The sequence below is a fragment of the Monodelphis domestica genome, chromosome 3, assembly GCF_027887165.1.
Source record: "Monodelphis domestica isolate mMonDom1 chromosome 3, mMonDom1.pri, whole genome shotgun sequence".
Taxonomy (NCBI): domain Eukaryota; kingdom Metazoa; phylum Chordata; class Mammalia; order Didelphimorphia; family Didelphidae; genus Monodelphis; species Monodelphis domestica.
This window is the reverse complement of record NC_077229.1, coordinates 320,260,232-320,282,180: the sequence shown is the minus strand read 5'-3', so window position 1 is coordinate 320,282,180 and position 21,949 is coordinate 320,260,232. Positions and strand designations below refer to the sequence as shown.

Below are 21,949 nucleotides of genomic sequence, written 5' to 3'. Positions count from 1 at the left end.
TTCAGGATCAAAAGAATTTGTGATAGAGTAGGCACCTGAATCAAGATCTGTGTTCCTGACTTGGAGACCAGTTCTCTATCCTTTACTCCAAATGGCATGCAAACTGAAATATATATATATATATCCTTTCCTTCCATTTTGGAATCAATATTGTGTATTGGTTCCAAGGCAGAAGAGCAGTAAGGGCTAGGGGATGAGATTAACTCAGTGACTTGCCCCGGGTCACATAGCTAGGAAATGTCTGAGGCTCATTTCGAACCCAGTATCTCCCATCTCTTTTGGCCTGGCTCTCAATCCACTAAGCCACCAAGCTGCCCTGCTCCCCCCCATTATATTTTAAAAGCTCAAGCAGATTAATTAATGCCAATCAATAGTGAATTATACCAAAAAGTGATCTGTCCTCAATGTACTCATTTTTCAATTCTGAGTTTTTTAAAAATTAAAGTGCATCTATATTTGTTTTTTGGCTGAAGCCAGAGGGATAGCTGTTTCTGAATGAGCATTAACAGAGGACCTAAACAGTAAGTCCACAAGACTAGAAACAGCTTATTAATATTTTCTTGAAATCTAGGGAACTAGATTTAATAATTCAGGAATTCTGTGAGCTAGAGGAGTTATGGAGAGCTTTGTTCCAATATTATAATTACTTTCCATTTTTAAACATGAGTAGAGTAAGCTCAGGTAACTAAAATAAATTGTCTTTAACCAATTTTTGTAGCAATAACTTGAACAAACTCAGTAGCAAGGCAAAAATAGCACATATCTGTATGGGAGAGAGCAAGAACCAGACATAGAAATAGAGAGATGGTAAGAGGAAGGTTGAGATTGTCACAGAGAGACAAATGCAGAGGCATATTGAAATCCAGAGACCCAGAGACAGACAGAGACTGATAGAGACAGAGAAACAGAAGCAGAAATAGAGATGGATGAAGAGAAACATAAGGACAAAAAATGGAAAGGGAGATTATAGAAACAGAGAGCATAGGGGAAAGAGAGAGAGGGGGGGAGAGAGAGAGGGGGAAAGAGAGAGAGAGAGAGAGAGAGAGAGAGAGAGAGAGAGAGAGAGAGAGAGAGAGAGAGAGAGAGAGAGAGAGAGATCTGGTTTCAAGTTATATCTTTAATACATACTAGTTGTGTGACCCTTGAGCTCCAATTGCTCCAGGTAACTATAAGGCAAATGAATTAGAGAGCAAGTGCCAGTCTGTACTGGTAGTTGGAGTGTTATCATTTGGAGTAATACCTTGCTACCACTGAGTTATTTTCACTGGAACTTATGATTTCATGCTGATGAAATCACAGGGTCAATCCAAATATCTAGGTATCTATCCATCTATCTGTAATTTGTGTCCCATTAGATCCATTCGGGTTAACACGGAGCACATTCTTTCTTGAGGGGCCTTAGTAATACCTCTGTGGCTTCTGCTCTACTGAAAACTTCCTTTGGAAGCATTAGGGTTTGACTCATGTCTAGTTTTTCACAGCAAAAAGGAAAAAGTGTTTAGTTTTTATGCAAGCACTGAGTCTAACAAATATCAAATATTTGTCAATCTTGATCTAACCTGACAAAATGATGCAGAAAGGTCTTATACTACAGCCCACAGATAGTCCAGAAAAACTCTTTCTCTAGTTTTCTAGCCTTTTCAAGGGATCTACATAGCCCACATGACTCAAAGTGCTAGTGAAAGAATAGGTCCTAGTTCACCCTTCTCTATACATCTCTCTAGGGAAATTAGTACTTTCTGGTTCTCTGCCGCATACCAACTTGTACTGACTCTGTGCCTTCTTAGTGAGCCAGTCTATACCTCCTCCCTAATAGTGGATCTATGTCTATTGATCTACTTCTCTCTCTTTTATAGGTAGTGATGTCTTCTCTTTGGTGAATATTCTTCATCTTCCTTTAAGAGTATTGTCCAAGGGTCAATTCAAGTGTATGAACCTTTTCATGGGGAAAGATTTAATATAGTAATCACTAACAGACCTTCCTTAATCTCTGTAGCTGTGAACTACACCAATGCCAGAAGAAAACAAGTGTATATTAGTATAGCTGCAAGTATCTAGGGGAATAGGAGTTTACAACTTGTCAAAGCGTTCATCTTCTTCAGCAGATTTCATTCCTTGTTCAAGAGACAATAGAGGAGAATGGGGCTCTGCTTGGCCTGTCTGGTGTATGACTACTACATTTGTGTAAGCATGCTTATATGTATGTATGTATGTATGTATACATATACATATTTTAGGAACATCATGTTGAAATTTATTTAAGAGGTTAAGTAGTTGTAAAATAAGCATATGGACTTAGACAAATAAAGGTCTAAGTCTTGCTTCTCCACTCCCATTCAGCAAGTAGACTAAAATAAGAGGAATTGTTCTATGTCCAAGTTTAAAAAACTCCTTACCATTATTAAGGTAGTTAGCTTCATATAGTTTAAAAACAAAATACCAAGCCACATTAGTCCTATTCTAGAAACAAAGTCACCTAGGAATATTTCAATCCCTACCTACAACCACCATCACCATATATATGTATTCATGCTTGAATGTGTATACAATCCAATAAGATTCCACAGAAACTTGCTATTGAAATAAAATGCTATTGAAATTAAAAAGCCTGCCATTAAAATAGAATAAAATAATTTGTCTTTGTAATTCAAAACTTGAAAAATTTGCTTTATATTTCAGTATTCTGTGGCCAAGGCAGATGAAGTACTTTCTATAATGTATTTGTGAGCATGAAGGCTAGTGGCTTAGAAAGCATGAGCACTGGCAGCTTTGGAGATTTTCTACTATATAATCATGTACAATCTATACTACTGAAATTCCATTAGAAGGAAATCTATGATCCTGTGTCCCAATATGGCATAAAACAGGACTTCTCTTCATGAAATATCAGTTTTCAACTGAATTAAAGACTCAATGTTTTTATTTCGGCAGGCTACTTACAAGTTTCCCAGTCAAAGGATACTAGCCTTGAAATCTTACCCTAATACCAAGTGGAACAATTAAATTCTGCCTTCAAAAATTCTCTCTGCTGTTTGTATCTCAAGGAACTTTTCCTGTTCTCAACTAGGACAAAGAGATCTTCTTAAACAGTCCTTGAGCCCCTTTACTGACACGTCACTTTGAGCAATGAATATATTGATTTTGGTGCCTCTTACCTGATTTTCAAGAGGTCCAGAGGGAATCTCTTAGTAATTCAAGCATGGCTCCTGCTTTGAGCCTTGTTGAGAGGTTAGAGAATCATACTGTTCACAACCATTTGGGACTGGTGGCAGAGAACAAATATGTCATTGTGATTTGATTTTATTTCAATTGCCTTCTCCAGAAAAGAATGACATCATCCCATTCTCTTTTCTTGCTGTATGTTTTATGAGAGCTATCCCTAACCCTGACTGGACACAAACACAGACACATATGCAATTATAATTTAGCTGCTTTTCCCCAGGGGATAGCAATTTTCATTTGAACTTCCTGCCTAAAAGTGCCATTCTGACAAACAGCCTTCTGGAGGACAAGGACAAAGGATTTTCTACAGAAAAGCCCACCTTTTTTTTGCTGGCTTCTCTTCCATATCCAACTAAGACTGTTCTTCCTGTTAAAACACCTGTGTACAAAGCCCTGTTTCAGAATGTAAGAGAGGATCCTACCTAAAAGCAGCACTAGGAGCTGCCTACTATTTTTGGTGATTTTGTCTTCTTTACTGTTTCTCAGAACAAAAATCCATTTGCTTTGAGAATGTGCATATGCAAAGATGCACAATATGAACCTATATTTGTACATATGAGCAAACATTTGTTTATTAAATTTGTCAACATCTGTCTACAGAAAAGTATCTGGGTTTAGAGGTGGGAAAAGTACATGTGTGAGGTATTAAGTCTCAAGGGACTACTCTCAAGAGAAGATATGGATTGTCCATGGCATGAGCATCCATCCTATGCACTGAACCCCAATGCCTAATGGATGAAAGAAAGTTCTAAAGATCAGAATGTCAGTCTAAGGACAAAAGCTTCCTCTGAGCATGTTAGACTGCAACTTCTTTGAATTTCTAGGCAAGGTTTAAGTGTTCCTAGAATACAGAGACAGAAATAGTCTTAATGGGCCCATATCTGGGATAGATCCCTTGGTAGGGCCTGATACAATCTTCAGCATATTATAGGCCATCAATCAATGTTGCTTTAACTTCAACAGAGCAAAGAATATTTTGAAATAAAGAGCCAGGAAGGCACAATTGGAGTTTAGGAAGTCCAATTTTCCTATCACAATCAAGCATGCAAACAGTCCACTAAAATTCCTGGTGAGCTCACTAATAGCACTGCACCATTACATTACCCCAGTTTCAATGTACCAAACTGCATTTGTCATGCAATAATAGAATTTAGTTGGTATAATAGGGGGCATTCATGTTTTGGCAGGTGTATCTAAAGCTGAAAATGGGGCCTCACAAATATAAAAAACCATATTACACTTCATTGAAGTCAAACTCTTGGAGGACAAACCTCAAAATCTTCCTCAAGCTTTGACAACGGAATTACCTATTTTCTCACTATATGAGACTGTAGTACATCTCTCTTTGGAATGAGAGAAGTTAAGAATGCTTCTACAATCTGACAACAGAAGATTCTTAGGTTAGTTTTGGTATCTACACATATGCATCTACTGTCTGTGATTTTTGGGTATTAGAATGTTCTCTTATGTACTGTTTGGGATGATTACATCAAATAGTATAAACTTTAGTCAAGTGATTCTTAGAATTGGCTAGAGCTTCAGTGACAGGAATCTGTAATATAGGAGGCATCGACAGGGAAATAATCAAATAAATAAAGCATCAGGGGAGTTGTTAAACCCAGAGGGGCTTTATACTTCTTGTAATTTATGAACATATCACTTAGGATACCCCAAAAGAATGCAGATTAGATCTGCTGAACCTAAAGATGATCAAGTTCCAGATCTATTAGGCAAGAAGTTTTGGAAGAAAGTGGTATCTGAAATTATTTGGGTTCCCTGTGATAGGGTGAGAGGAAGAGGCGCAAAACTCCCCTAAAACTTCCCATAAATTTTCCTGGCCAAAGTATAATAAAACATAGTGATGCTAGATCACATTAATGGCTTAGACACTTAAACACTTTGTGTTCTCTTAATGTATGATTCAGTATGGTTCCTAAATTAGAATGAAAAATTCTTGCCTATCGGTGAAGAGAAATGACATATAAAGGATAGGAATCAAAGGAGAGAAGTTGTTCAGTGTAGTGTAAAATGAATAAAGGGGAGAGAAGCATTTAATAAGGGATAAGTTTGGGGTAAAAAGTCAATATACTGTTATCAAGGAAAGCTCTCATCTTTAAAGACTGTAAAACTATTAAAAAGTAAAACATGTGCTATAGAATACAATTTTCCCATGAATAGAGAAGATGCCCTCCAATAAATATTTTCTCATCCTATTCCATGAGTCATCTTGACAGGTCTGAATCATTGATATCCATATTAGTTTCTTTCTCATAGAAAACCTTCAGTTATCTCACTTTCATAGCAAATGATTTCACATACACCCAAAAAATTTTAGCCATCCAACTGGTATTTCTCAGTCTATCTGAGAAGATAGAAAAACTTAAAGAAATAAAATAAAATAAATTCCATTGTTTCAAGAACTTGATTTAATCAGCATTTTAAGAAGTGCCAACTATTTGCTAGGTACTGTTATAGACACAAAGATGAAAAATGAAGTGGCTCATAAAACATTTAGAGTCTAAAAACACATTGCTATACAAATTAGCATTTCAAATACTAGATTTTTAAAGGAACAGAGAAGAGATTTTTAAAAAAATGTGAGGAAGAACAATTGCTTTCACTTGGTGACACTAGGAAAAACTTCCCAGAGGAGGTGTGGCCTGAGACAGGCCTTGAAATAAGAATAATTTCAACATTTGACAATGAGGAAGACATTTGACAATAAGAAATTGTGTCCAGGGATGTAGGAGGGAATAGGATGATATTTCAAAAGTACTAGTTGTCCAGTTTGCCTGGAATTTAGAGTGCATGCCAGGGAATAGTATGAATTAGGGATGGAAGAGTAGATTAGAGCCAGATTGCATAGGGTCTTAAATGTCAGGCTAAGTATTTTTTATTTCACTCTGTTAACAAAAGGGAGCTGCTGATGTTTTTTGAGCTGCTTATCTTTCTTGAGAACTTTAATTTTGAATGGTTTCTTACATGCCATTACTTTGTGATATAATATAAGAAGACATATTTCAGTTGAAATTCTCATATTGAATTTCTTCTCTATTTCTTTGCTCATGATGTTGTTCCCTGTGCCCATAACGTCTTTTCACCCACTCTACTGCTGAAATCCTGCTCATCTTTTTAAAAATCCAGTGAAAATGCCACTCTCTGCATGATATCTTTCCCAATTTCTCTCACCAGTAACAACCTTACACCTCAGATAACATTTAATTTATACATCTCTCCTACACTTCTATATTGGGTAGTGTCCTGTGTTGTAAAACAGAGAATCACCTAAAGGTGAGGCATATCCTGTGTGCACACAGGCTGCAATACATCAAAAAAAGGAATTACACAGAAGTGACATAAAGGATGCTATCAGAGAACTATATCCCTGGAATAAAATGACAAGCTGGTCTTAGAGTGAGGGACAACCAGAAGACAGCCTTTGTACTCCATTCATAACCTTGCAATGTGAAAAGAACTTGAAGAAGATCACCTGGCATTTTGGAGAAGCCCTTTGTGGCAGTTTTAGAGGAGGAAGTGAATCAGAACCCTATGAGATGGGCAGGCAGAGATGGGTCTCAATATGCATTATTAGAGGGAATACCCACATCAATAAGAGCACAAATCCACACAGGTTATCTTGTACCTTTATTTACACACAAAAGTAGGGAGCCGTATGAAGGATTTATCCCCTCTGCCAAGCAGTGAAGTAACTATCAATTAGGCTTAGTCACTTATTGCAACTCTGGTTCAAATTGCTTTTATTTGTATTTTAAAGATCTATCTTACTTTATAAAATGAAATAATTTTAAGAATTTTAAATACTAAATGTACAACCTGTTAATTCACGCAGTTTTGGTCATTTTAACATTTAAATTTGTGTGAATATGTGTTTGTGCAAGTGTGTGTGTGTCTCAGAGCTGCTAATAACACTAAACTCAATTTTATGTTGCTGTCAATCAGCTTGGAATAGTTGAGTGTGTTATTTGCTTCTCTTTCACTAAAAATTCCACAATGACAGAGATAATGGCTGATCTATATTTTATTTTCTCCCCAGTGTCTAGTGCAATATTTTAAAACACTGATGCAAATTTGTTGCCTGACAGTTTGGTATTGCTAGTCCCATCAAGAAGCTACTATACAGTTAGTCATACTGGGAGAATTTAACTAACACATTTATATCACTGATGTGGGAAAAACTCCATGGATCTTGGAATAACCCTTAAGGCCCAGAATCAATCAGTCAACAAAGCATTTACTATGTGTGTGTGTGTGTGTGTGTGTGTACATATATATGTATATATGGCAAACATTGTAAGCAGTGTTAGGAAAGTTAGCCTCCCCCAAACCCTGCTAGATATTCCAAGTTCCAATCCTGTATTTGACTTTTGTGTTATGAAAATGAAATCTTTGATTGTGCGAGGTTTCAAAAATGGAGCTAGATGAAAAATAAATAAAACACAAACAAATCTGAAATTTGGGTCAGATTCACTGAATCTTTTTCTTGAAGTTCATGAACTTAAAGGAGATTTGGAAACCATGTTCCCAAGAAACACTGGACTACACATGGCTCTGAATGAAAACCAAAGCAAAATATAAAAAGGTGATAAGACTGAAATTGGAAATCAGGAGAAACTCAGTAGTTTCAATTACATTCTTTTTTGGTTATGAGCAACTTTCAAATCTGAAACTTGAAGCAACTCACTGGGTACTGTAAAACTGAGATTTGAACTCTGGACTCCATTCCCCAGGAGTCCTTGCTAGCTCCCAGAATGCCCTCTAAACTCACTGAAATTCTCACGTGGGCTGAGATCGAGAAGGTATTTAACCTGATTGCAAAGGCTTTTGTTTCTCTTGACTTCCTGTCTCCACTGGCAAAGAGATGCGTCTCATGATGTGAGTGAAATTTTGGGTGGGCCTTATGGCCCACCTGGCACATGCCCTTTCCTACTTGTATATTCTTAAATTATTAACCTTTAATAAACCTCATAAAAATATAATACTCCTTGAAGAGAGAAACTAATTTCAACCTGCCTCAGTTTCCCTAAATTTTAATCTTTACAGTACTTTCTTCATTTTTTTCTTGTATGAGCAATATAGGTTTTCTTTCACAACATGATGAACATGGAAATATGTATTACATGATAACACATGTATAGCATATATCATATTTTCTGCCATCTCCAAGATGGGAAAGGAGATGGAGAGAACATAGATCATAAAATGTCAGAAAACAGTTATTAAAATATTATCTATTCATTTAGTTTTGTTGCCCAGTCTTCTGTGTTGAGTCATTACAAACTTAGCTCAGTTAAGTCTGATGATAGACATGCAATATATCCCTAGATCATACTAAAATTAGTGTTAATTTTAAAGGAAGGCAATATTTTGCCAAATAAGCCTCAGATTTTAAAGACCTTCTGGATAAAATACTCCCTTCCCCAAGTATCTATGTGAATATAGTGAAGAAAATTAGTCAGATTGATCATAGAAATATAGTATTTTGTATAAACCTATGAATTGGCTGAAAGATTCACCCTGTAACCATACTGTTACAATGTTGCATATTGCTGTGAATCTTAAAAACTACTCAGACTGTACCTTAGAAGATTTGGTTTAGCTATTCCCTTATTGTAACAATGGAGATACTTGGTCTAACAAGAATCAGGAATGTATTGGGAACTTGGAAATTACACCACCCTACTCAGACAGTGCCTTAGTGAAAGATAAAGTTGTAAACTCCTGATTAAACAATGAAAGTCCCTAACTCATACCTTATAGTAAAGCTAGAACCTTAAGATAGGTCTATTTTTAGATCTAATACAAAAAGGTGTTAAGTACCTGTAAAAGTTAAATTATTACCTAAAAAGGCCAAGTAACTTACAAAAGGCAAGCTTAACAAAGAGGTGTGAAGTACTCAGAAGATATAATCTAACCAGAGAAGGTGAGAACCAAAGAAGGTAAGAACTAAGAATGAGCAGTCCTGGAAAAAAGCGTCTGCTGTGATTGGTAGAAGTGAAAATTTAGGGGAGGTGACATAAGAGAAAATTTCTTTAAAAGGAAGGAGTAAAAAGTCAGGAAGCAATGGAGTTCAGAGTGGAATTGGATTCTGAACTCAGTTCAGGAGATTCAGTGGAGGACTGGAGCTTGCTTGGAGATGGTCTTGTGGTGAGTGATAAGACTGACTCCCTCTCCCTTCGGCTCAGGGAGGCCACTATGGCTTAGGCCTTAACTACTGCTTGGCTCAGCCTGAGCCAGAGCAGTTTAAATTCATTCTCTCTCTGTCTCTGTCTCTATCTCTGTCTCTGTCTCTGTCTCTGTCTCTGTCTCTCTCTCTCTCCTTCCCTTAATTCCTTCTCTTTATTAATGAAAATCTCCATAAATCTCAACTGACTTGGGTATTTTCATATTTGGGAATTTCCTATGGCAACCATTTATTTAGATTTTCAAGTCACAAAGCTAAAATTATCTTACATTGCTGACCTATAGAAATAGATATGTGTTGCTGTAGCATTAAACATTTTCTAGAATAGGGTTCCAAGGTAGCATGACCACTTGCTTTGGGGGTCAACTGGATGTTAATGTTTCAGTAATATAGAGTATTCTGAAGAGTAAATTTAGTTGCATTTGGGATTAATAATATATATTCCTTTAAGCTTTTAATGCCGTTAGCTTGCTGTATATATGTTGCATCTGTTTATATGATCTGTGAGTAATATTCCCTAAGTGTATTGTAAATACTTTCTATGTTTTATATGTAGCTGAAGTAAAATAATTTTGGAACTTGTCTACAGGTAATCTACAAAAGTAAACTACATTAATTTTTTTTTTTAAAGAAAGAAAATAAGACACATTGGGTGCAGCCTTACATGAAATGAAACTGTCTCTTCTATGCCTATTTTCACAATCTGTGTCATCATAATCATGTAGATTTAAGTCTTCCTGATCCTCCAATATTTCCATCTGATATTACTTCTGTTTAAATATGAGACACAAAGGAATATGGGGAACAACTTGTGAACAGAAATGCTGACATTTATAATTTTCTGTCTCTAATAATATTGACTCTTTTGTGACTGACAGGTGGAAAAGAATGAATGATTTGACATGGAGTGACCCTTTGAATCTATCAGAGCTTCCCTAATAAATGATGTACCCATAAGACAATTTTCTACTCCTACTCTGCTCAAGTTCTCTTCTTGTATGCTACTGAGAAATGGAGGTTCCTGAGGATTATACAAATGGAGCATTATACTCTGGCGTATTTTACCCAGTTGGAATAGCCATAAGATCATAGAGAACTAGAAAGGATCATAGCAGTAATCTAGATCAAGCCCTTGATTTTTATAAACAAACAAACAAACAAACAAACAAACCCCAGAGGCTTAGAAACATTAATAAATGTTAAGGGTGGAATTTAGACCAAATTCCAAGTCTAGCATTCTATCCACTTGACTAATTTTTAGTATGAACTATGGATAGATTGCATATCTGTCATCTGAGGCCCAACAGAATTAGCTTTGAAAAGACTCAACACCAGAAGATTGGACAACAGATTTTATACAACACATACATTTATAAGAGCAATTAACTAATGCTTGGACATCGTCATAGCTAACATTTACAGAATACTTGGAGGTTTGCAAAGCACTTTACAAATACCTCGTTTTTTCTCTCACAACAACCCTGTGAAAGAATCTTACAGGTATCCTAATTTTAGTGATAAAGAAACTGATATGTAGACAGAGGTTGTGACTTATCATACAGCTATGATGATGCAGAGATCTCATGTCAAATGCTATGCTAAAATGTTAGTAATTTTTCCAATTAAATAAAGCTTAACCTGACTTGTAGGTCATCAACCTTGATAAACATAGAAAAATGCAGCTACTCTTGCTTTTAAGCATAGCCCATTCAAATATCCAGGGGCTGATGATTTGCTGTTTGGATTCCATAAGTATTTGCTTCATTTCTTCATTTTTATTACCTTGCTTTTAGGGATTTCTCTGGTCATCAGCATCTCACCAGAGGGGAGAAAGAGAAAGGAAAATAATGGATGTCCAAATGTCCATGAATTTGGTTGTTTATTAGTGTTTAGGTGAAAGGTCTGGTAAGAAGGGAAGTTGAAATGATTGAGTAAAATCTAGGGATTAGCTGAGGATTTCATTGTTCAAGGCAGTCCTGGCTCTCACCATCATATTCATTTCATAGCTGGATGTACTTCATTTTTCTACATATGGACCTTTGGCTACCTAAATTCAGGAATGTTACAGAGCACTTACTTTAAGTGCTTAAGTGATGCTGTGAAAAGTATCTACAACAGAGATGTCTCAGTATCGTGGGAAGATTTATATAATGACAAATAAAACTCTTTGATTGTGTTGCTAACTATTTAGCAGGTATACAAATGGGGAAGGAGCCCATTTAATCTAATTTCTCCCTGATTCATATCCTCCCTACCCCCTTTATAGGTCCACAGAAAGGGGAATAATACTTTACCTTTTCCCACCCACTTTGCTTAATAATTAGCTTCACTTAATACCTAGGGTACACAGTATGTCCCGGTGGCTCTGGGATTTAATTAATCACCAGATAAATATTTGATCTGGGTACCTTTGAAGATTTTCTGCAACTATTTTGTCTTGATGAACTTGTATGTCATTGACCAAATTCAGCTGTCCTGAAGAAGGTAGGTGGCCCACAGTATCTACAAAGGGGAAAAGAAGAAATGCCATTAATTGCTCTCTGTCATCTCATTTTCCTATCTTATTGGTTTTGTCCTTTTGTAACTTCAAAGAGGAACAGCATTAAGAACTCTACATCCCCAATTTGATCTGTGCTGAAGATTTTTTATATCTACTTATGAAAGTCTTTGAAGCATGGTGATTGAATCTATCCTCTTATTTTCAATTTTGACCCTCACCTGACTGCATCCTTCCCCTAGCCCCTTAAAAAAAAGGAGAGAAGAAAAAAGATTCTGCTAACACAAAAGATAACCTAACTAATCTGGTTAGATAAGAAAATAAAAAAATCTAACCAACCAGACTAATCTCATTATCCTTAAGAACTGCTCTAGCATTAATAAAAAAATATTTTTGGAGGCTTTGTCTCCAATCTGTGAGGTCAACTTTTCAAAAGAAATATTTCAAAAAATAATTTCAGATTACTCATAAAAGATTCTAAAGCAATACAATTTTTGTTAAACAATAGGAAAGAAGATGGCTTCTAACTAGTATTATTTACCTATTCCATTGATGCCTGAACCAAGTTCTGGATTATCTGGATACTTTGAAGAAAGACAAACTACTTTTGATTCATTAAGTATGGAGTTAAGCAATCTTGCTGCTATGAAAATTACAGAACAACTCAAGAGCTATTTTGGATTGGCCCTGTGATTTCCTTGGTGGAGGGAATTCCAATGAGCTGGGTATGCCTGAAACAACTGAATAACAATAACAGTTTCCTGAAAGAACAGGAATGAAACATATATAGTCCTCTTTGTAGAAATTTCAAACTATGGGTGCAAAATACTCTATATATTTGCTTTGTTGGTGAATCTAATATCAGAAAGGAGAGTTCAAGGGAAGATTCAGTTTTTAGGGGAATATTGGGAAATACCATTTTAGAAACATCGATTAAAAATAGAATTAAAACCCCATCTAGAACTTTCTATACCCAACACTAGCAAATACTTTTATGTTATCATCAAAGAGACCATGGGAAAATATAGCATGCAAAGGATATGTTTGCTCTAGTTAACCCAGGGATCTTAGATCAAAGATTTAGCTCTGGCAGGCACCAAGGAAGTCAGAGTCCAACACCCTAATTTTACTGATGAAGTTACTAAGGATATGAACAATGAAATGAATTACCAAGGGCCACATAGCTGAAAAGTGTCTGAAGCAAGTTTTGAACTGAGGTCTTATTGCCTCTAAATCCTGTACTCTATCTAAGGCAAGTCAACAAAATCCACTCTGGTCTAGAGCATCTCTCAGATCTCAGTTAATGATGCAGAGTATCAAAGTGCAAAGAGTACCAAATTTGGAGTCATGGGACCTGTGTTTGAACCTGGCAAGTCAATAAAACTCTCCAAGACCCAATTTCCTTACTGATTCTATGTCCCAAGTGCCAAGCACAGTGTTAAGGGTTATGGCTACAAAAGACATTAGTGAAATATTTTCCTTGCCTCAAATAGCAATAAGCAATGTAACATTTGTACTCCTTCAGTGGATTGTTATAATGATTATAGGAATATAGATTTGGGGACAACATGTGCCTTCAAGATAATCTGACTAGACCCCTTTATTTTACTGAGGAAACTGAGGCTAACAAAAATGAAATAACTTGTTCAATACCAAAGAAGTAATATGTTTCATAACTGGCTTTAAAGGCCAGGTCTCCTTGATTCCAAATGCAGTGATATTTCCACTATACCCTACTGCTTTCTAGTCAAATGAGAGAATACACGAAAAGCATTTAAAGTGCTACGTCAATAGAAATGATTTTCCTTCTTCCATTAAAATCCTCCTTTGATTCCTCATCCTGGTATGGATGTGGTCCTGAGAGGCTGAAGGCAATCCTCCAAAGGAACATAAAATCTGGCAGATCCTACCAACTTGGAAAGGCTTCAAGTATAAGCCCTGTGCCTGATTCTATGTTTGTTGTCTGAGGGCCAAGTTAGCAAATTGTGGAGAGTTTCATTGCTGGTTGAATGCAGAGTGGCAAATGCTTTGGCCATGGTAATTTGCAAATACCAAGTTATAGAGGGGTTGTGACCTAATTTGGTGTAGAGAGTATCCATACTAGTGAAATTATTGGACCTTTAAATATTTAAATACTACTATGACTACCACCACCACCACCACCACCACCACTACTACTACTACTACTACTACTACTACTACTACTACTACTACTACTACTACTACTACTACTACTACTACTACTGCTGCTGCTGCTGCTGCTGCTGCTGCTGCTGCTGCTGCTGCTGCTGCTGCTACTACTATTACTACCACCACCACCACCACCATCAGCAGCTACCATTACTACTATTGTAGTACATACCTGATCTCTGTGACTCTATACTAAACTGATCTTTACGCCTCTGTCATGCTAATCTTTATTAAGCTTTACTTTCTTCATGAGACTACTGGCCTCTAAAACCTTCAATGACTTTCATTTTCTTCTCATATAAAGACTAGTTTCCTTTGCCTGACTTTTCAAAGTTTTTTGTCTTACTTATCTTAACCCTTACTTATCTCCAAACACATTGCCAACTATTCTCCAACACCAACTACTCTACTTTAGTTTGACTGACCTCACAGTCTCATTACAATACATTACTTGTTCTTACTTCTTTGCCTTTCTTTATACATGGTCTTCCCCAGATTTGTATGTTCTCCCACTTGTTATTTACTTATATATATCCTCCCCATCCTTTAAGGATAAGCTGAAATCACTATCTTTTTTCAGGAAGTTTTCCTTAATAGCTTCAGTCTTTGTTAATATCCCTCTCACTTGAAATCATCTAACACTTCAAGGTTCAAAAACACCAGTAGAACTTTCAAATATGGGCTGGCTTGTAGAGTTTGCTCTTATTTGGTGTCCCCAGCCATCTCTTCCTGAGTGGCCTATCAATTTCTTTTTGTGTTTCATAGTTCTTGTGTATCTATACTCTTCCCTCCCTACTCAGTACCTAGAATTGATCCTGTTACATGGTAGGCAGTCTGGTAGGACTTGCTAGTGGGTTGATGCAGCATCCCTAGAAAGTGTGGCCTTGTTGTGAGTCTATTCTATATTCCTTAAAACTTGTTTATGAGACTGACTTGGAGGGAGGGTTATGTTAACTTTAACAAAGGATCCAAGGATTTAGTTTCATCTAGTATCTCCAGAATCCTCCCTAGAACTTTGATCCTGACACATACCACTAAGGAACAAAATAATACTTCCATTACTATTTGCTCCCAGGTTTTCCAAGTCATACTTCCAAATTTTAATGAATTTATCCATTTGTATTTATGTATAATAATAGTTGCTAATTTTTATAGTACTTACTATGTTCTAAGTAGTAATATGAGAAGATGATGACAATTAGAGAGAAATTTCCCAAAATATATGCAGCATGACAGATGCTACAGAGATTACCAGGTATGACTCAGGAAGAATAGCGGTGGAAGTTTTCAATAATTAGTCAAGGATAATACCTAAGAGTGTAGTAGTAATATTTATAGCCCTTAAGTTTGTGCAAAAATGCACAGAAATAAGGGACATCTAGGTGGCTCTGTGGATTGAGAGTCAGGCCTAGAGACAAGAGATCTTGGGTTCAAATTCAACCTCAGATACTTTCTAGCTGGGTGGTCCTGGGCAAGTCAATCACTTAACCCCCCTTGCCTAGCCCTCACCACTATTCTGCCTTGGAACCAATACACAGTATTGATTCTAAGATGGAAGGTAAGGGTTTTTTTAATTGCACAGAAATTGGGCAGTAAAATTAACTGGATAATGTCAGTCCTTGCTGACTGGAGAATAATAAGACAGAGTGGAATAATACAAAAAAGTTTTATGTTGAAGAAAGGAGGGGGCAGAGGGGGATGGGAGGCTGATGGTAGTAGAAGTGGTAGTGGAGTGGGGGGGGAAAGAGAGTGAGGGAGAGTGAGGGGAGATCAGAGCCAGCAAAGATAGCTGTGAAGTTTCCTCTTGGGTGGAGAAGGGGCCAATCTTTTATAGGGTGGTAGTCTGGGATTGCCTCTACTGGCTAAAGTTGAGGTACTTAGGTTCAGTTGATTGGGTTGTCCTAAGAGGATTGGGAATCTCAGTCTCTGGGGGTGGGGAGTTCTCAGGTCTTATGGTCAGTGATTCGGGATTGTCATTTGTCTAGGCCTGACAGCAAAGTCCTGATGTTCTGCCAGGTTTTACTGGGGCTTTGTCTCACAGTTTGGATAGGTGCTGGGGTGAGGTCTGGGTTACTGATCTTGGCAGAGTTTGGGAGTAAGGGGGGCTTTGGATCCAGAGTCTATCAGATAACTTAACCTAGGGATCCAGATTCTATCTTGCATGTATCATTGGCACATGGTACAATGTGTCTAATGGAAAATGAGAAAATCTCATTCAAAATTAATATAATTTATAAGATGATCAGTGAGGTAGTATTACATGTACTTTTACTTTTAGAAAGAAATCTATTATGATGGAGAGAATCTATATACAGATGAAAGAAAGGAGAGAACAAAAAGCTTATTGTGGAAGAATGATTCAACAGTCTACCTGATTAGAAGTTGTAATGGATAATAAATTCTTTAAACAGATAGGCACACTGTAGTAGTGGCAGGGGATTTAAACTATCCAAAATTTACAAAAATGTATCCCAAACTATCAAAATGTACAGAATGATATTGCTTTTCTAAAAGCAGAATAGATGGCATAGGTCTGAAATTCTTAGATTATAATTTTATTCTTCAGAAGTTAGAAAAAGAGATAAGGAGAGCTGCTGTCTTAGACTAAATTCTAATAAAGAACTAATTGTGGAAGTAGAAATTGAAAGAATTTTGTGAAAAAGTGACACCAGATTTTGCCTCAGATAAGAAAGGGCCTCTCAAGTATAATTTCATGTGCATTATAAATTTTGAGATGTTACTATTTTAAACAGTTCAGAGAAATGATAGGTAGAAGTCCATTTCCTAAAGTCTATAAAGGAAGTTAGTCTATTTTCAAAAAAAAAATTGAGAATAGAAGTAAAAATGATTGTGATGAGAAAGAAAAGAGGAAATTATCTGAAGAAAATGAGGTATATCCACTAGGATATTGATTTAGATTTTAAAATCTAAATATTATTTAGATATTTCAATAATTACTAACTTAAATAATTAGCTATTTAGATATTAGATGAATATTTATCTAGATAGTTAGAAAATAGGAAAAAAGGGCTAGTGATTGAGGCTCATTATAAGAATAATTTTAGAAATGCGAACATTCAGAATGACCCTGTGAACTCTGCTATAGTTGGAGTAGAAGGTATGGTAAAGTAATAAACATTGAAATTAGAACAGAATCATTCAACTGTGTTTAGTTTTGTTTTGTTTTGTTGTGTTATGCTTTTACCAAGGAGGAAAAAAGATCTTTAAAACTAAGGGTTTGAGAAGAGGAAGATTAAGTACTTCTTATGTACTAAGCACTGTAATTAATTGCTATATGGCTATTATCTCAGTTAATCCTCACAAACAACTCTGAGGTAGATGGTATTGTTATCCCCATTTTACATTTGAGAAAACTGAGAAAGACAGATTAAACTACTTATTCAAGGTCAGACTGCTAGGCTAAGTGTATGAAACTAAATTTCAGCTCAGGTCTTCCTGAGTCTGCACTGCTACCTAGCCACCTAGAATTTATAGAAGAAAAAGTAGAATGTGGAATTGATTCCAAGATAGGGAGGAGATGCTGATAGAGTACTTAATTATCCTCAATGAATTCAAATCATGAATTCCAGATGAACTATATTTCAGGATACTGAAAGTATATTTTCATATGCTTGTGAAACAACTATTGCTGATCTTTGAAATATCATGGAGAACAGGGCAAGTGCTAAGTGACTAGAAAGGTGGATGTGGTCCCTATTTTGACAAAGGAAAAGAAAATAGAAACTTCAGAATTTTAGTCTGATTCGAGGACTCAAATTATTAAAAAATACTATAACATGCATGTGTGTGCAAATGGACTGGGTGACAATAAAGTTCTTAAAGAATTTAAGAACTGGTGGAATGATTTGAAGCAAGCTTAATGGATTATGGATTGATGTCAACCTGGAAAGAAGTACATTGTGGAGAACCAGTGGGATCTGTCCATGGTGCTGTTTTGTTCAACATTTTCATCAACAACATAAGAACACATGTATGATATACTTATTAAATTTTTTGGAAGATACAAATCTGGAAAGGACAGCTAATATATTGGATGGCAAAATTTCTATCCTCAAAAGATTATCTTGGGCTCAAGACAATCATATAAAAATTTAAATGATATAAATTTAGTTCTATATTTGGATTAAAAAATGAACTGTCCAAGTTAAAACCTATATAACAGTTTATATAAAAAAATCTTAGTATTTTGATGGGCAACAAACCTACTTAATGTGATTCATTTGTAGGTCATGGCAAGAACAATAATGAAATGAAAAGCAAACAAGCTATGTTTAGACATCTATTGTCCAGATATAGGTTTGGGTAGTCATGCTGAAATCTAGCCTGGTCAGATTATGTCACATTTGGAGTGTTGTATTCAGCTCTGGACACTAAATTTTAGGAAAAGCATTGACCAAGTTGAGAACCTGGAGGAAAAAGAGCCAGGCTAGAAAGAGGATTTGTAAAAAATGCATGCCACATAGGGAATGAATAAAGGAATTGGTCCTCTTTAGAATGAATAAAAGAAGTCTTCAGGTAGGAGCATGATACCTGTCTTTTGAAGCTAACTCATGGAAAAAAAAGGATAAGAATTGTTTTGCTTGACTTCATATGGCAGACCTGAAACAATGGATAGAAACTGCAAGGAGGTATTACATTTCAGTATATGAAAGAATTTTCTAAAAATCAGAGCTAGACAAATGTAGAATATCCCTCCTTGACATATAGTAATAGTAGTACCTAGTATTTATACAATATTATGCTTGAAGATTTACAAACCACTATACACGAGTTATCACATTTGCTTCTGGTATGTAGGCATTATTATTTTTTCCATCAGACAAACGAGTCTAAATGAGTTGGTGAAGGTCATGCAACAAGTAAGTAAGGATTTGAATTCAGGTCTCTCTGACTCTAAGTCCAGTCCTCTATGCATTAAATAACCTAGCTTTTCTTTCATTAACACAAGTCTTCAAGTAGAGATTGGATAATCATTTGCAAAGAATATTTTTTGAAGAGAGCTTTATCTAGTCTGAAGTGGGGCAAGATTGCCTCAAAAGACACATCCACAAACTGAAATTATTATTTAAATAGAATTTATATTATTTAGACTAGAATAGAATATTATTTAACCAGAATTTGAGGAATACATAAAACAACCAAAATACATCTACTAGTGCAGTGCATTATTTTTATCCATAAGACAAAAAAAACAGAAACAAAATGAACATTTTATTACAAAATAATATTATAATTAAAATCTTGCATCACTTAATGCACCTGATCCATCTAGTCTTAACTATTACCATCTGACAAGTTTAGCTGAGGAATTTAGAATTTAGAAATCCCCTATCTTTGGAATATTGTCTTTACAGTTAGCACTTGATCCTTATTAATTAATGGTCAAGATCAGTTTAAATGACTGAATTGAACTCTCCTGGATTCCTCAATTGTTTAGGAATTGAGTTACATTTTCTGGATCTCAAACTACATGAACATACTGGACGTTTCTGGGAAACATGAAAATTATAGCTCTTGGTAGAAAACACTAGAACCATTCATTAATACAGAGAGACTGCAATAGTAACAGGTACTTTTAAAAGAGTGTTTGGAAAGCAATTTTATATACAGTAGCCATATACATATTTAGACAGACCTGTGTGTAGTAATATTTGTTTTACTCTCTTATCCTTTAACTGTGTCCTAAAGCTGCTCTTGGTCCTATTATTGAAGCTTGTTTCATTCTCCCTTTTCCTCCCCATGGAAAATTCAAATCCATCCAGAAACTGTTTTCCCTTTGGGAGTTGTTGGTAGGTCCAAAATGTCCTCATTAGGGAAGCTGCACTGAACTGCACAAATCATACCATTGTGAATGATGAATGCATGTGGGACCATTACTTCACACACAATGACATGAGAGCTGAAAACATGTGAACAGGAAGCCAAACCCAAGAGAAAATTGGAGTGTTTCCAGCTTTCAAGGGAACACAGAAAATCAGCACAAAGAAACTATCCTCTGGAATCAGGTATCTGGTGGACCATACTGCTAGGACATTGCTAGAAAGAAAGTCCCATAGAATGAGTATGTCCAGTGGCTCAGACAGCACCTAGCTCTAACTCATCATGATGAGGTTGTATTAAGTAATGACTGTCTATAAAGTCAAGATTCTAAAAGAACCCTGCAAGAAGGCCATATGAAGAATGAGGAGGACTAGAGATGTGGGAGTTCAGCATATGTTTCATTTCTAGTCATGTTAACAGGGAACATTCCCCAATACATCTTACTCCTTATTTTAAAATGGGATATACACTGATACGTGTAAATATGCAAAGGAGCTGTGATTTTGTCAGTGTTGAGAGATCCCCCATTCCTTCCAATAATGCAATGTATCTATGACTTAGTTAAGTCCTAGGGAGTTGCCTGAGTATCACAGCTAATAGTTTATGGGATGGAATTTTTGCCTTGGTTTTCCTGACCCCAAGCCACGCATGGCATCCATTGTACCACGCTTCTTGTAAACAATTACATAGTCTTTTAAAACATTCTAATAAATGACCCACTCTCTTGGGCTTAAATTTTTAAAAACTCATATCCAAATGACTGAAATTAAAAAAAAAATCTTTCCTATGTTTGGCACTTCTATTTATTCAGCTGCAAACTTTAAGACTGAATTTACATTCTCTGTATTATTGTGTGAAAAGAATCTCAGCTTAAATTGAATCAACATTTACCCTTCTCAGATGCTAAAAGGGCATGAGATAACTAGTTGTAAAGTCAATCATTAAAAGCCAAAAGCCTTCTAGATGCTACTCAATTTCTCTCTTTCTAATAAGTGATATTTTTTAGATCTCAATCTAAATGTAGTGTGGTTCCATGGTGATAACTTCCTAAGCCTTCTTCTCAATGGATAGAAATGGATTACCTGGCAGGAAGAAATATCATAGGGCTTTGTGAGACTGTCTATAAGGTCTTAGGTTAACCCTCCTTTGCCAAGAAGGTAAATAGCATGTGCTATTAATTTTTCAAGCAAGGTATAACTCTAAAAACCAGCCAATATGATGGAGGCATTACTATAGAAGATGAAGTGCTAAGGCTAGAAAGCATAAAGGGATATAAAAAAACTAAAATTTTCCCAACAAAAACTCAATGATATAAAAAGCTATGTATTTCTGCTTTCAATTCAAATGAAATATCATTGAAAATGCAAAGAATTTTTATTTTTTTACTAATACTAGGCTGGCAATGGGCAGTAACTGGAACGATGAATAACAGAAGAGGGCAAATTCAGTTGAATGCTAAGTAAATTAAAAATGCTAAATAAATAAACTGTATCTTCATACCTTCATTTCTTAAAATTAGTTTCCTAATCTGGTGACAATAATTATTCCTGGCTGATTCCTCTTTGCTTTTTGGAGCCTCAGGTCTACTCAATTTAAGCACCACATCTCACTTCCTCCTCTCCAAATAACCTTGTATTGATTCTGTAACTATACTGCATATACTTATTGTGTATGGACATATTATCTTCTTTATTATAATGTAGGGTCCTTGAAGACAGGGGCTATTTTCGCTTTGACTTGTGTGAGGGCAAGAATGTAAGGGGTTAATATAAAAGATTGGACTGGATTACTTAAGAATAGGGTCACCATGAATTTAATCAATTACAAAATGATTTTTTTAGCAATTTATTTATAAAATCTAGAAAGAGTGAAAGTAAGAATATCAGAGAGGATAGGGTAAGATATCTAACCAAAACACATTAAGTATTTTGCTCCAATTCCTGGCTCAACCCAGGCAAGGCTAATTAGTCTTTAGCTGGAGGATCCTTGAGCTAAGG

At 35.9% G+C, this 21,949-nt stretch overlaps 1 protein-coding gene across 9 annotated transcripts in view; it reads right to left on the bottom strand.

The window, feature by feature from the left end:
• The window catches only part of SULF1 (sulfatase 1), a 201,558-nt gene that overhangs the window by 145,710 nt on the left and 33,899 nt on the right, over nt 1–21,949 (bottom strand). For 6 of the 9 annotated variants that reach the window (XM_007487007.3, XM_007487001.3, XM_007487008.3 and 3 more), the window contains one exon: nt 11,833–11,926. The exons of the other annotated variants lie outside the window; for them this stretch is intronic. The gene's annotated coding sequence lies outside the window, so the exon portion shown is untranslated. The remainder of the gene's footprint in view (nt 1–11,832; nt 11,927–21,949) is intronic. 9 annotated transcript variants of the gene reach the window in all.